The 17,666-nt window shown below is 33.7% G+C and overlaps 1 long non-coding RNA gene across 4 annotated transcripts in view; it reads left to right on the forward strand.

Annotated features, from left to right (window-relative positions):
* The window catches only part of LOC109834049, a 26,435-nt gene continuing 8,769 nt past the window's right edge, over positions 1 to 17,666 (forward strand). For 3 of the 4 annotated variants that reach the window (XR_002245441.1, XR_002245440.1, XR_002245442.1), the window contains exons 1-2: positions 1 to 204; positions 12,963 to 13,086. This is a non-coding gene — a long non-coding RNA (uncharacterized LOC109834049). The remainder of the gene's footprint in view (positions 205 to 12,962; positions 13,087 to 17,666) is intronic. The other variant, XR_002245443.1, reaches the window with a different exon arrangement.

Genomic DNA, 17,666 nt, shown 5'->3' on the forward strand with positions numbered 1-17,666 from the left:
TACACTTATTTAATTGCACATTCCAGAAGATCTCATTTTTTTATTCGCTGCTAAGAATTAGGTCAAGTAACCAGATCTCGTATCTCCCTCAATTATATGATCTCTGTTTTTGCTCAATTTTGATCTCAATTCTCTTCTTTCTTCTCGATTTGTTATTCGATTGTGATGCTGAAGAGGCCATGCTTGCGATCTGAGTTCTGAAAGGTGAGTGAAATTTTATAGAATTCTGCTTCGATTGCGGCTTTTTACGTATGATCGCTTGCACTTTTTTTTGTCGATTGAGGAGCATGTATAATTTTGATGGGTTTGCTTGAATCTAATTCACTAGCGCTACGAACCCTAATTTGGGATGATTAGGTATTGAAAGATCGTGTATTTTTAATTAAATTTGATATTTTGTTAAAGTGAGATGAATGCACCTTGTATTAGTTGTAGTAGACTGATAACCTCACTTTGAAGTAATTTGAGGTTGCTCCATAACTATTGTGACTTGGAAGTGTCAGAACCAGTGGCCTGATTGTGTCCACGCCTTCAACCTTCCAATGTCAAGGATATCAGGAAAAGGGTTAGAAGGAAGAGAGATGGAGGAGAAGCATTGGGGAAGAGAGAAGAAATAGAGATTTGATTGCTTACTTCCAAGTTCGTTACATCCTCTCGCATACCCTCTGCTGGAAATGCTGGAAATTCGTGCTAAATACATGCAAAATACGCAACGGAAGACTGTATGTATAATAATGCTAAGCATGTAGAGAGCATGAAAAAACAAGCTAGGACCATCCTAATTAAATCTAACTTGATCCCTATATTAAAGAGCATATAAGAATTAGAAAGTTATACTTTCGAAGCGTGATTTGGTGCAAGATCGAACAACCCGTAGCCCTTGATCCTTGTTGTTGTGAACCTCATTATAGTGGATCTCTAAGTCTTCAAGTGAGCTTGATAAAATCAGAGTTTTCTTGAGACACAAGACAAGATATCCACCCCAGGGTACTATAAAATCCTACTACTTACTCTTACTCAAAGATTGAGTTTAGGAAGAGGTAGAGCTTTCTTTTTTATTCTCTTATGAAAAAAATCAATTAGCCAATTTTTCATTAATTTTTTCATAAGAGAGAACGCTCATATATATAGAGTGAGATATGTCATGACCCATCTCATGAGTCATGCCATGAGTCATCTAAATGTAATGATTCCTTTCATGAGTCATGTAATGACTCATCTCATGAGTCATGCAAAGAGTCATGAAGAATCAAAACTATATGCTTAAAACCATGTTCCCAAACCATACCACCTTAATGACTCATCTCATGACTCATTAATCAAGGTATAATAAAGTGTGTATTTTATAAATAAAAATACCACATTAATACGGTATTTCATAAATACGATATTTCGTAATTTTCCAATCATTGACTAATAAGTCATCATGTGACCAAAAAGTCAATGAGTTGACCAAAAGTCAACTGTTGACAAAAAAATCAACTAGTTTACTAAAAGTTAACTTTATGGAAAATACTGGAATTCATTTCCTAAGCACATAGCACTTTGATTTTACCGATATACATAACCGTTTGTGTATCCGGTAAAATCATATATGCGTATCAATCATACGCGTTACTCTATAAATTGTGTTTCATAGGATTCAAGTACGCACTTGGTGTGACTCTAGGGCCCAACTTAAAAACTTGACAGTGGATGATATCCACAAGTACAACAGAGGTGCTAGCTACACATGAAGACTACCCGGGTATAAGTTGTGATAAATGTCTGCAAAATGCTAACACAATTTTATCAGGATCACTCAGTGATAATATTATACAGTCCGGTCTTTTCGTCAAATCATGTCAAACTATCGAGCCGAGGATATGAAAAACTGTCTAACCCTAATAGCTCGATTAATGTTTGTTGATATTAAACTCATAACCTATAAGATCAAACTGACACTCAGTTTATCTTATTTACGTCGACCAATGATTTCCTGGTTATAGTTATATCAAACAATCTTATAACATCAACCCCTTATACTGGAAAAGACGAATCTCATCTTAGCATCTCAATATCTACTTATGTCTCGGGATGCATCCAACAAGAACCGTTATGCACAACTCAATGATAATTGTGGTTAGGTAAAAGTCTAAGTACACCTATACTGACATGTAAGATATTACACTCATGTCTCAGGTCAAGAGACTACTATGTACTATATCACTTGAGAACTTCTATTTGACAGTTAAGTTTAATTACCAACTAGATGTTCTCAGTGAGTCATTCAGTCAACTCATTCACTAATGAGTCACCTGTATACTATATCTTGATGTCTCACATCAATAATCCAAGAGATGGATCATCATCCTATCAAATGAGAAATAGAGTATACACTAGTCTTTCTAAAGTGATGATGTCCTATTTCAACACTTCATCGATTAGGAACATTTTAGAATATACGTTAGCGATAAATCAAATATCTTCATTACGATCATATACGAAATATCTGATAGTATAGTATCATTCTAAGGACTTTATCTGTATTAAAATACCAGATAAATCTGACCAAAATAGCATACTATCTTTTTAAACATGGATGTTATATTCATATAGGTCCTGTTACAATATACAATTATTACCTGCAGGGCACCTATATCTAACAAACTCCCATTTGTACTAAGGCCAATCATTGTAGTATCTAATACCCAATAGCTCAAAAAGTTTTTCAAATTGTATACGAGCAATTGCTTTTGTGAATGGATCTGCTATATTACCTTTTGTGTTAACTCTTTCAATCTTGATCTCTTGGCGATCAACTATCTCACTGATCAAGTGATACTTCCTCTGAATGTGTCTGGACTTATGGTGAGGTCGGGGTTCTTTTGTCAGAGCTATTGCAACATTACTATCACAGTATAAAGGTACTGGATCTTTAGCGGTGGGAATAACGTCCAGCTCTGAAAGAAACTTCCTCATCCAGACAGCTCATTGGCTGTATTATTTGCCCAATGTATTCGGCTTTCATAGTAGAGTCTGCTATTGTGTCCTGTTTGGAACTTTTTCAACTGACAGCCCCTCTATTGAGGGTAAAAACATATCCTAAAACAGATTTACTATCATCGATATCGCTCTGAAAGCTAGAGTCGGAAAAAACCTCCATTTGGAGGTCACATTTACTATCATCGATATCGCTCTGAAAGCTAGAGTCGGAAAAAACCTCCATTTGGAGGTCACTTTTACCGTATATCAAAAATAACTCTTTAGTCCTTTTTAGGTACTTAAGTATATTTTTGATTGCTTTTCAGTGCTCTTCTTCATGATTAGATTGATATCTACTTACCAAACTGAGTGAATAAGCGATATCCGATCTAGTACATAACATGACATACATGATTGATCCTACTATCGAGGCATAAGGAATTAGACTCATGCGTTTCCTCTATTCATCAGTCTGGGGAGATATCTTTTTAGAGAGGAAGATTCTAGGAGATGCAGGTACAAAAACCTTTCTTAGAATTTTTCATGCTAAACCGTTTTAGCACTTTGCCAATGTATCTAGATTAGGATAATCCTAATATCCTTCTAGATCTATCTCTATAGATCTGAATACCCAGTATACAGGATGCTTCACCCAAATCTTTCATGAAAAATCTTTTTGATAGCCAAATTTTAAATGCTTATAATGATGGTATATCATTACCGATTAAGAGTATATCGTATACATACAAAATAAGAAACGATACTATACTCCCAATTATCCTTTTATACACACATGGTTCATCTGGATTTTTGATGAAACCAAACTCTTTGATAGCATCATCAAAACAGATGTTTCATCTCCGTGATGCTTGCTTCGGTCCATAAATGGTTTTAAGCAACTTACATGCTTTTTCACTGCTCCCACTGACTATAAATCCTTCTGGTTGAAACATATATATGCACTCTTCTAAATCACCATTTAGAAATGCAGTTTTGACGTTCATTTGCTAGATCTCGTAGTCATAGTGAGCAGTTATAGCAAGTAAGATCTGAATAGATTTTAGTATAGCCATTGGAGAAAAGGTTTCATCGTAGTCCAAACCAGGTCTTTGACGAAAACCTTTAGCTACTAGTCTAGCTTTAAAAGTCTTTACTTTTCCATCTACACCCAATTTTTTCTTAAACAACCATTTACAACCTATGAGTATCAACCCTGTAGGAGCATTGTCTAAGATCTATACTTTGTTGGTGTACATAGAGTCTATTTCGGATTTCATTACATCATGCCAAGCAACAAAGTTCCTACTCTTAGATGCTTGCTGATAACTCAAAGGTTCGTCATCATCTATGACGTGATCTAACATGCTACCTTTAACGAGAAAATCATATTGTCTCTTAGGTGCATGAGATCGCCTTGGATATCTGCGGAGTGGTTGAGGTTCTAGGTGCATGAGATCGCCTTGGATATCTGCGGAGTGGTTGAGGTTCTTCTGGTACAACTGAATTTTCTGGTTCTACTAAATTATCAGTAAGTGGTTGAGGTTCTTCTGGTACAACTGAATTTTCTGGTTCTACTAAATTATCAGTATTGATTTGTATCTTTGAAATTTCTTCCAGTTCTATCATGCTCCCACTAATTTCTTTTTTAAAAAATTCCTTCTCCAAGATGTAGCATACCGAGAAACAATTATATTTTGTTCATCGATATGGTAGAATTGATATCCCTGAGAATTCCTTGGATATCCTATAAATTTACACAATACTGAGCGTGCCTCTAACTTTTTGGGATCTTGTTTTTTTACATAAGCATGACATCCCCAAATCTTAATATAATTAAGATGTGGTTTCATCACATATTATATCTCATATGGAGGTTTAGGCACTGCTTTAGTTGGAATCCTATTCAGTAAGTGTGCTGCTGTTTCCAACGATACCCCAGAATGAAAAAGATAACTCAACGTTACTCATCATGGAACATACCATATCTAATAGGGTACGATTCCTCCTTTCAGACACGCCGTTAAGCTGTGGTGTAAATGGTGGAGTAACCTGAGAGAGAATCCAATTCTTTTTTAAAAATCCTAAGAATTCTGAGCTCAAGTATTCGCCTCCTCGATCTGATCGAAGAATTTTAACTTTCTTGCTCGTTGATTCTCTATTTCATTTTTATACTCGATAAATTTCTCAAATGTTTCAGACTTGTGTTTCTTCAAAAACACATGTTCGAATCTTAAAAAATCATCAGTAAAAGTAATAAAGTAGGAGTAGCCACCTTTGACCATTGTAGACATAGGATCACATACATCACTATGTATCAGTCCTAAGAGTTCTGTAACTCTTGCTCCAGTTCCCGTAAATGGAGTCTAGAGTTCTGTAACTCTTGCTCCAGTTCCCGTAAATGGAGTCTTGGTCATTTTACCTTTAAGACAAGACTTACAAGTATCATAAGACTCAAACAGTTCCCGTAAATGGAGTCTTGGTCATTTTACCTTTAAGACAAGACTTACAAGTATCATAAGACTCAAAATCAAATGGATCTAAATATCCATGCTTATGTAGCTCGCTAAGTCTTTCTTTATTAATATGACCAAGTCTATAATACCATAAGAAAGCGTCGTTCATAACTGAGTGTTTTCTTTTATTAGTGTGATGAGTATTCAAAATTGTGTTTTGATTAAGAATATAGATGCCGTTACACAATGTTCCATAAGCAATCAACTTTTGATTATATACGATATTCATAACATTGTTCTCCAACTTGAACATATATCCATCTTTATCAAATAAAGATATGGATATTATATTACACATCATAGTTGGTACAAAATAGCAGCTATTTAAAATCAAAATATTTTTATTTGGTAAAGCTAGATGAAAATCCCGAACCGTAACTGCTGCAACTATTACTCAATTACCAACTTGTAGGGCCATCTCTCCAGCACCAAGCTTTCTATAACTTCTCAGTCCCTGTAACAAATTACAGTTGTGAGATCCTGATCCGGTATCTAATACCAAATATGTAGGATTTATAGAAAAACAATTCTAAGTAACCAACGCACCTGAAGATGAAGCAACAACTTGCTTCTTCTTGTTAAGTGAGGCTAGGAATTCAGGACAGTTCCTTTTTCAGTGTCCTGACTTGTGATAATGGAAGCATTCTGCAGTCTTTTTGCCTTCCATTTGTCCTTCTTGATAGCCTTCTTAACACATTTTTTTACTTTAGTAGTTTTCTTCATTCCCTTTTTCTTGACAACCAGTTTGCTAGAAGTGGAAGAAGATTTCCCTATAACCAAGGCTGGTGTTTGTCATTTTTCATAGAACTTTCCTCCTGTCTTAACAAATTAAGTAGGACAGGAAGAGTGGGCTCCAGATCCATCATCAAGAACTGTGATATGAATCGGTGATAGGCTGGCGTTAAGGACTGCAGAACGATATCTGTATATCTATTTGCATCTAGACCTGTGTTCAAAAGTTCAAGCTCATTGACATAGGCGATCAATTTGAGGACGTGGTCCCCAACAGAAGATCCCACAGTCATTTTCGTCTGGAATAAATTCCTAGATGCCGCATACTTCATTTGTCACGATTGCTCGTCATACAGTTCTTCTGTATTACTAAATATAGATCTGACATCCATATTCTCATGTTGCTTCTGATGGACCAAATTCTTGGAGGCAATTGTGAGGCATTGAGCAAGTGAACAATCTCTATCCTATTTTATACGGATTTTATTGTCCTCTACAGTGGGTTCTGGGCTTAGAACGGGTTCCGATGTTATGAGGACATATGCTATTTTGTCATAAGTTAGGATAATTTTAACATTCCTCAACCAATCTTTGTAGTTAGGACCGGTTAACTTGTTCTATTCTAGTATGAGTTTTAAGCCAGACATGATGGCCTGAAAGAGAGAAAAAATATTTTAGCAGATGTTCAATACATAAAATAGATTTGATTCATTTTTTTTTATCTAAGTTATGTCTCCTACTATTTTTCGAGTCCCTCAAAACCTTAATAAGAGGTGATCGGAAAACAACTCCTTATTTTCAAGTGGGATCAAGATCCAATTATCATTGAATGTATCAACCTTGACAATGGCCAACAAATTGATATACTTCATAATTGGTAGATAATTTTTATCTTTTACATTCTTGTAATCTTGATTTAATTTTAACCCTAGTCTTTTATGACCTTGACGATGACCAACAAATCATAAAAAGCTAGTCTAGTTTAGACCCATCATTTTTTGACTGGCTTAACTTTAACTGATGCATACTCTTGACGAATGCCAACAAAGTTACATAACCAACTTAAGCTATCCTTATATCTTATATACAAATGAATACTACTTAGCCATAGAATAGTATTGCCTTGACGATGGTCAACAAACAAAGTATTTATAAGCCTAGTAGTATTCAACTGAAATGATGGAGGGTTACGGACGATTTCATAAATCTTTTACCGTAATCAAACTTGATATTGTTTAAAGATGCTCTATATTTATACTTGCACTAAATAAACTAGCCAGGTAAGTACAAGATTGGTGGGAGGGTTCCGAGATATTCACCGGGAATATTCATCGAACCTTAATTAAGTAACCACCGTTCTTTAAGACTATAGCGCGAAAGATTGAGCATCACCCCTAATCTTAAGTTGAGCATCACTCCATGAGTTATATCTCATAATTACTTTCCTTGACACTAGTTAAAAGTTCGTTCTAAATACATTTCTTTTAACTGCTTTAGGTTTATTTATCTTTCACACTAACGCTATGTTAATGTCGGTCTCACCACTCTATGTTAATGTCGGTCTCACCACTCTATGGTCAATAAACTCTTATTGCCATGTCTCATAAAGTTTAAAATGAGTTTTTTATAATAATAATAAAAAATTATTTCTCTAGTGAGATAGTGATATTAACTTTGCAGAATATAACACCCAATTGTATTGACATCTACAATTAGGGCACAACCAACATTGATATATATGTAAAAGAAATATGGAATGGTAGTGGACAACTTAAGGAATACAATGCAACTACACTAATTACATTTTGGTAAGCAATTTGCAACTCATTACAGTGCAAGCTCCCTTACAAATCCTGTGTTATTACAATCACATATTCATAGGATGTGCAAACCCCATTTATTATGGAAAAACCATCTCGTAGGATAGGTAATAATATTGCATTGAATGTAAAATAAAAACTATAAATGAAATAACTTAACTAAACAACCATACCCCCCACCCGAACAAGGGCCTATACCCGTAGGCGTAGCCCATGATCGGTGAGCAAGTGCCTTAACCCGTAGGCGTAGCCCATGCTCGAGGAGGGAAGATTTCATAAATAATATTACATTTCTAGTTATATTACATCAATACAATAAATGCAAGAGAATCATTGTCCACTACCATCCATAAACATAACATCCACGCAAGATAATATAAAATATATAACTTAATCAACATTAAGAAATATGCATCTATCTAGTTATGTAACAAATTGGAAAACTAGATAACATAGAGATTATTCTAACTCAAATAGAACTATCATGCTTCTAACATACAACTACACTAGTTGTAAATAAGTGTTTTGCAATTTATACAAGTGTTTTTACTCTTAAAAACTTATGAGCCAAAAATAATATTTTTGAATCAACAACTAGTATAACTAATTACAAAGCAACTTGTATTAATTAACTAGTTTCATTAAAACATCTTTTAATTAAACTAGTAATTAGAAGCAAGTACATTGTATTAATTAACTAGTTTCATTAAAACATCTTTTAATTAAACTAGTAATTAGAAGCAAGTACAAAGTCGTCTATGAGTTAGATATGCATGTAAAGATTCAATTAGATGGAATCATGGCTCTGATACCATGTTGAAAATTCGTGCTAAATACATGCAAAATACGTAACGGAAAACTGTATGTATAATAATATTAAGCATGTAGAGAGCATGAAAAACAAGCTAGGACCATTCTAATTAAATCTAACATGATCCCTATATTAAAGAGAGCATACAAGAATTAGAAAATCATACTTTCGAAGCGTGATTCGGTGACAACCCCTAGCTCTTGCTCCTTGTTGTTGTAAACCTCCTTGTAGTGGATCTCCAAGTCTTCAAGTGAGACACAAGGCAAGATATCCATCCCGTGGTATTATAAAATCCTACTACTTACTCTTACTCAAAGATTGCTAGAGTTTAGTAAGAGGTAGAGCTCTCTTTTTTATTCTCTTATGGAAAAAATCACTTAGCTAATTTTTCATTAATTTTTTCATAAGAGAGAGAGCTCATATATATAGAGTGAGATATGTCATGACTCATCTCATGAGTCATGCCATGAGTCATCTAAATGTAATGATTCCTTTCATGAGTCATGCAATGACTCATCTCATAAGTCATGCAAAGAGTCATTAAGAATCAAAACTATGTGCTAAAACCATGTTCCCAAACCATACCACCTTAATGACTCATCTCATGACTCATTAATCAAGGTATAATAAAGTGTGTATTTTATAAATAAAAATACCACATTAATACGGTATTTCATAAATACGATATTTCGTAATTTTTTAATCATTGACTAATAAGTCATCATATGATCAAAAAATTAATTAGTTGACCAAAAGTCAACTGTTGACAAAAAAGTCAACTAGTTGACTAAAAGTTAACTTTATGGAAAAATACCGGAATTCATTTCCTAAGCACATAGCACTTCGATTTTACTGATATACATAATTGTTTATGTGTATCCGGTAAAATCATATATGCGTATTAATCATACGCGTTACTCTATAAATTGTGTTTCATAGGATTTAAGTACGCACTTGGTGTGACTCTAGGGCCTAACTTAAGAACTCTACAGTGGATGATATCCACAAGTACAATAGAGGTGCTAGCTACACATGAAGATTACCTGGGTATAAGTTGTGATAAATGTCTGCAATATGCTAACATAATTTTATCAGGACCATTCAGTGATAATATTGTATAGTCTGGTCTCTTCGTCAAACAATGTCAAACTATCGAGGCTAGGGTATGAAAAACTGTCAAATCCTAATAGCTCGATTAGTGTTTGTTGATATTAAAGTCATAACTTATAAGATCAAACTGACACTCAGTTTATCTTATTTACCTCGATCAAGGATTTTCTGGCTATAGTTATATCAAACAATCTTATGACATCAACCCCTTATACTGGGAGAGACGAATCTCATCTTGGCATCTTAATATCTACTTATGTCTCGGGATGCACCCAACAAGAACCGTTATGCACAACTCAATGAGAATTGTGGTTAGGTAAAAGTCTAAGTACACCTATACTGACATGTAAGATATTACACTCATGCCTCAGGTCAAGAGACTACTATGTACTATATCACTTGAGAACTTTTATTTGACAGTTAAGTATAATTATCAACTAGATGTTCTCAGTGAGTCATTCAGTCAACTCATTCACTAATGAGTCACCTGTATACTATATCTTGATGTCTCACATCAATAATCTAAGAGATAGATCATCATCCTATTAAAGGAAAAATAAAGTATACACTAGTCTTCCCAAAGTGATGATGTCCCATTTCAACACTTCATCGACTAGGAACATTTTAGAATATATGTTAGCGACAAATCAGATCTCTTCATTACGATCATATACGAAATGTCTGATAGTCTAGTATCATTCTAAGGACTTTATCTGTATTAAAATACCAGATAAATTTCTAAGGACTTTATCTGTATTAAAATACCAGATAAATCTGACCAAAATAGCATACTATCATTTTGAACATGAATGTTATATTCATATAAGTCCTGTTATAATATACAATTATTGCCTGCAGGGCACCTATATCTAACACCCTCATAATCTCATTATAAACAAACCGAGTAACTAACTGACTAATTCTTCACAAGCCTTAAGAATGCTCGTTATTTCGAACAGCCCTTGCTGTAAAACTAATGAAGGATTGCTACAATGTAAATTGAATTACACTTTTAAGGAGAAGGAGCTTTCATGGTGTGATTGAGACTACCAATACGCCATAGTTAAGAGTAGATCACATCCATTGGAGAATATTTCTTTGTGCAACATTATGATGCCAGCTACTTTCAGAGTCAACAATTGTTAGCCCCTACGAGAGTGCTCTTACAATGCACAGCCTCGTCTGAGTATTCGTGAATACTCTAGAAAACATGTCCATGTTCTTACAGGAAGCGGCTCAACATATCACCCGATAATGGCTGTGGTATCCATTAAGAACTAATGCTTAACCTTTGCAGAGTGCAATTTAGCAACTTAGACCTTAGAAAGGAATTTCTTAATAATAACAGGCATCATAGTGCATCACCTAGGAACTAATTATTTATTTTAACTCATATGAACCTACTCTTGTCCTAGATGCTTCCAGCGCTCCAACTAAATTGAGAATATATATTTCATTTTTAGATTGTTGATTGACAGAATAAAAATACTCTTTTGTCTCTACTTTCAGTTTTAGTTCTTCTTTTACATTGTCTCACATCATACTTTTGCATAGTTTAAAGGCATTTTAAATTTCCCTTTATTTTTTGCGTGCTTCTTAAGTTGGTGATTTTTCTTTTTTTTGAATTTTTATGCCTATTTAAAAAAAAAAGGAATTTGACTTGGTGGTTTTTTTTCTTAAGACCCACTTAAGCACAAAAAAAACCTTAATAGTACCTTATTGCTTCGGTTTGCTTTCTACTTTCCACAACCTTGACCTTTTATACATTGTTTTAAATATCCCCGACATGGCCGCCCAATATATCCCCCGATATATCCTTTCACAGGGCTTGCTGCAACCGATATGATCTTTAAATATCATTTACCGTTTTTTGGCTATTTTGAGTGATAAATCCCCGATATGACCGATATATTTGCCGATATGTGGACCAATATATCTTTTTATATAGCTTGTTGCAAAATAATATAATGTGTTTGGAATTTTTGGGCGAGATATCAAGATTACCCCATTATATCAAATAACATTTTGCCCTAAAAAAAGCAGGTTGGATGTTGTAACGTTGCTTTGTACTTTTGTTGTTTTAGAAGGTTGATTAGTGATCCTAAACATATATTATTCATATTTTGTATGCTTAAATTTCATTACATATGTTTAGATTACATTTTAATGCATTATACTATGTATGCAAATATTTATTATGGCATTCCGATATTTACCACATATCCATGATATTTCTTCGATATCCGCAATCCGATATGAATTTTGGCCATCCGATATTTTCCCGATATCCGATATTTAAAACCTTGCTTTTATGTGAATTAGTATTATTTTAGTTCGAATTAGTCACCCTAGTTAGTTGCAATCTGAAAGTAAGGAGAATATTCCGTTAAACTTTTAGGGTGGATTGACAGTTATACCCCTTTTGTTGCTGTAGACATCATAATGGTCTATGAACATGTTCTTTAAGAAAAATTAAAATCCATCATAGGAGATATTATATTTGGATAGGCTAATCTCCTCTTGACAAAGTTGTGTCACCAATCTCAAAAGAGAGTAGAGCAATCCTTAAATATTTATTGTTTAGATATATATTAGTATTCATCACAAGAAAAATTATATTTAGGCAGACTAATATCCTCCTGACCATGTCGCGTCACACCAATCTCAAAGAGGGTATAACAATCCCTCAAAATTCACTTCGATTATAAAATGGCAGGTTGCATGCTTCTAGGAATCAATTTCTTCTTGTTAATTACTCATATTAAAAGACATCCCTAGTTAGTAGAAAGCAAAGATTAAACAAATATGAAAAGAAAATGCATAAGAGTGTATTGATTGATTTTATTATCTTTCTAATGTATTACAAAATTTTAAGGAAAGGGAGAAAGGGATGGGATCTTAGGTCTCCAGGCTATGTTCTGAAGCCCTTCTATTTCTAAAAAGAAGTACCGAGAATCTTGTTGTCTTCTCTTGCACACTTGTAACTTTCTCTTTCTTTTAAATTTCTCTCAGTATCTCTCTATTTCGTGTCCCCTTGAACGGCAAAAGGCGGCATCTATTTGTAGGGAAGACTAGGGCGAAGTTGTCGCCAAATGTTGAAAAGGAGTTGACGGAGGAGTTATGGTGACTCCCTATGGTAACTCCTTTATCAAAACCATCTCTTGCAATTGCTTATCACAACAAACTTGCCTTTCCTTGCCTTTCATATCACTTGTGCTCATCATATTTGTCTTTTTCTAATTATAAGTGGAGATCTATGTACCCCTCTCAGGTAGAAATTTAATTTGGCTTTTGTGAGGGGTGAATATCTTCAAGTTACATGTTCTTGCCAATGCCTATGATCATACTAATATATTGATTAGATTAATCGAGATGGTTCATATGCCCTCAGAGGAGTTTAAATTATGTGAGGAGTAGTGTTCTCAAGTCAATTTCACTTTCAAGACTTAACTGAGCCAGTGGCAACACCATCAAATTGGAAGACTTTTTAATTAACTTGACTTGTGGCTGGCTGAGGCGTGAATTTTTTGTGTGTCTATAGTTACAAACCCAAACCCACAACTCATTTAACTTGTAGCTGTTAACACCATATAACCATGTCATTAAAGATCAAAGCCAATTAAAACCTTATTTTCTCCGAACCTTTACTAAATCACCACCCTTGCTTCATCACTGTTGGCTACGACAACAATTCTCTCTATCTCCCACCAGTGCCATCGTTGCTTCTTGATTTATTGGCCATCCATCTCTTTTCTCTCTCCGCTCTCTCATTGTGCTCTTGAATGACATCTTTAAGGCATCAACTCCTCATTTTAAATAATGTTTAGGATAAAGGTTAGAGTAAACGTAGGCAAGCAAATCTTTGAAGATGGGTGCAAATAGGGTTGCATGATTCTTGGATCGCTTCCATTGGCTAGTTCCTTATAAAAATCCACTCTTGTAATAGTTGGTCACTTATTGAACGATATAAAGTCCTATTAGTGAGCATATTTTGGTAATTAACCACCCAGGTTAAGCATCAATCTGACCATGTTTAACTTTTTGGATGTTTATCTTGATAGAAAGACTAATTTCAAAACATTTATAAGATTTAAGGGGGCCTGATAGCAATTTAAATGATTTAGGGGACTAATATCAAATTATAAAAAATTCAAAGACAGATATCGAAATGACCTTATTTAAAATTCTGTAACAATCTTACAGTCATATACTAACTATTAAATATAAATTGATAACTTTAAAATTTCATATTAGGCAATACATATGCAAACAAGTATCTTATCGTTGATGAGGTCAACGGCTTTACCATATTGCCTTGCCTAGCAAAAGTCACCTTCAAAAATTGATCTTGAAAAATGCATGATCTAGAAGTGAACTATTCTAAAAAAATAACAATAGAATTACATTAGTACAACTACTCAATAAGTAATCCATCGACTTCCTAAATCCTAAGTTTGTAGAAAACACAATTACAAAATTAGTGAAAACAGCCTAAATCTTTTAATCCAAATAGAAGATGGCTCAAAGAGTAATCATGCAATTAATATAATCAATATAAAATTAATTTAATGTTTACTGTCTATAACCAAAATAACTAAGTTCTAGGTCAAAATCAGATTTACAATAGATCAATGCCAATCAGTTTTATCAAAATACTTCAGTTATTATAGTAAATCATGTAATCCATTGTCTTCTATTGTTATTTTAATAGGTATTATTATGTTATATTAGCCAAGTGTCTAGTAATCCCTGATGGTGTTACCCAACAAATACAGTAGCAGTTCAGTAATGATTCAGTAAATCACATGAGTTTAATAATCTTCACGGACTTCCCAACAAAACCCCTTTGAGCGCCTCCACAGGGTCTTGATAAAACTTCATTGAACTTCACTAAGAGGTCCAAATAAGTAATCCACATTCATATCAATAACCCACTAGTTTCCTGCTTGAGTTCAATGAGTGTAACAACAATCCCTAGTGGCTAGATGTTTTGGTCACACTTATATTTCAATAATATTTATAAATTCCTTTAAATCAATAGAAGCGCCGACATAAACCTTCTAAAATAGTGCCATATTGTTGGTAATTAAATTCCTATAAATAATTGTCATTCATATCTTTGAGAGAAAACCTTATCTAAAATGCTGACATCTACTTGTTATAAAATATTTGATGTACAATTATACTTCAATTATTATTAATTAGAAAGGGTATATAGCAATAATTATCACACAAATTGTCAATTGAATCCATAGTTATTTTCATATAAAGATATCAATAAGAATAATAATAAGCAAATAGTTATTTGATGTATTCTTATTTTGAACAATAAGGTTTATTTCGTACAATCCTAGTTATACTCATCGATTTATTTCATATAAAAATATTTCGTACAAAACTAGTTATACTCATCGATTTATTTCATATAAAAATATTGTGTAACCGTGTTGATTTAATATTTGTAAGAAAACAGTGGAAATTATTTTCTAAGAATTTATCTAGTACTTGAAATCAATATAAACTCATATAGTTAACAAGTACCAAATAAATAAAATTTCTCTACAATATAACAAGGGATGAGAATATTTACCTAAAATGTGAAGTTTTTAAATTGTATGTTTGTCTCTTTTTTGCTTGTCAATGGAGGTATATAAGAATGGAGGTTTATAAGAAGCGACTCAGTAGATAAGCAGAGCACTGCTTCTTACTATCAACCACACTCTTAAATATTATTTTATGAACTCTCTACCCTTTAAATGAAACTCAGTACCACCCTTTCAACAATTTGAAATTCTCACTTTCTAATCACCCTTGCACTATTTAATTCAATACTATTCTCTAAGAACAACTCAAATGACCAAAGTCCAGATGCTAGATAAAATTTAGGTATTCATTTGACTTATTTTTCAAGTATATAACCACTCACCCACTTACAAATTGACACATCGATGTCAGGTGGCTACTGATCTCCTAGAACAGACATCACCTATCCCCTTGAGAAACTTGAGAACTGATTCCGCGAATTGGTTTATTAAGTTGGTAGAACTTAATTTGTCTACATTGGTTATTAAATCAGTGGGAACTAATGTTAGTTGCTAGGCACAATAAAATGCAAGTCGTGTATTATATTGCTACCATTTGATTGGTTGGATATGGCCTACAAGGCTAAAGTTATTGAGATTGAATCAGACGAAGCCCATTAGACATTTCTTTCACAAATTAGTAATCACTATCTATAAAAAGGCCCTAAGAGCTCGTTGATTTTGTGTAAATTGTTGTTTGGACAATTATGCCCCTCCTTTATTCTTTGTTTGCTAACCTTGGAATGAAGTGATGAAGGGGGGTCAGTAATATCCTTGTAATTACATAATGCCCTTGCACTTTGATAAGTAGTCAATGTTGCTTTGGTAGCTTTTGAAGCTAGGTTACCCACACACTTTGTTTTGGATGACTATTCATATTAGGCATGTATCAGACGCAGATTCATGACAGACACATCATGGACTAGCGTGGTTCAAAGAAAAACTCGATTTGCCTATTACCTATAACTTAAACTAGTTTCTTGGATATATCTAGCTCAAAACCAATAGGTCCTTGAACCCGAAAATCAAAACCGTTACTTAAATATTTGAAAAATACCCATTGTATCCCATGCGATCAAAACGAAAGTTTTGTTGTTAAACCTTAATTCTAAGTTTGATTTAAGTTGATTCTTAATTGTTATAGATAGTGAAAGAAAAATATAAATATTTTGGATATTTTAATTCAATATATGATCTAATGTAAATATTGTATATATACATATGTGTGTATCCATGTGGTCGTATCTTGCCTTTTATAAATTTGTCGTGTCCTGTGTTCGCATCCGCACCTGCACCCGTATTCTTGCAACCTAGTTCTGAATAACCATTGTAAAGATACATGGCAATTTCTTCTCACCTCTCTCTCACCCCTCTTTATCTCTCTTCTTTGTAAAAAAAAGGTAAAATTGCTGACAGTGCCTAAATATAGTTACTTGAATGATTTGGGCTAATCCTGCAATCACCTAACTAACAATACAATGTGTATTCTTTTTTGTTCTTTCTTGATTTTATAATCAATGATAGAAACATGAAAATATCTTGTTAAAGGAATCTTCTGTTAAGAAGTACTTTATGCCATTTATTTGGTTGACTAACATTAGTTTCGTTTGGAGAATGATGTAGTAGGATTTAGTACATTTTTGGAAAGAGAATAAGATAGAATTAGATGGTTACATTACTTGATCTAATGTGATTTGGTCGAACATGGGTTAGAGCTCCCTTGGGTGCACATGTTGTCATATATATGGAAGGCATGAACACTATCTCCATTAGCAACCACCTAGTAGGGGCTTAGTTTGGACTTGGCTAGATCTAAGCCAAGGTGGAGATTTGTAGAAAGTGGCTCACATCCATTGAATTAAGTGTGAGTTTGGTTTTAAAAAGGACATGATGTAGGACTTAGTATCACATCTGAAGTAAGATGTAGTAGTTAAATATGCTTGGACTCATGGCTTAAAGTAGGATTGATCCATTTGAATCAATTAGGCCCAAGTAGATTAATCTAGTCCATCTCCGGTATTAGGCCTTACCCGCCCTAAAATTATAATTTTATGCTCTAAAATGTCCAAGTATGTTGAAAGTCCTTTTCACGAATTGAAAATTTGGACTTTGAAATATCTTTTTTAATCTGCCT

The sequence above is a fragment of the Asparagus officinalis genome, chromosome 3 (assembly GCF_001876935.1).
Source record: "Asparagus officinalis chromosome 3, Aspof.V1, whole genome shotgun sequence".
In the NCBI taxonomy this organism is placed as follows: domain Eukaryota; kingdom Viridiplantae; phylum Streptophyta; class Magnoliopsida; order Asparagales; family Asparagaceae; genus Asparagus; species Asparagus officinalis.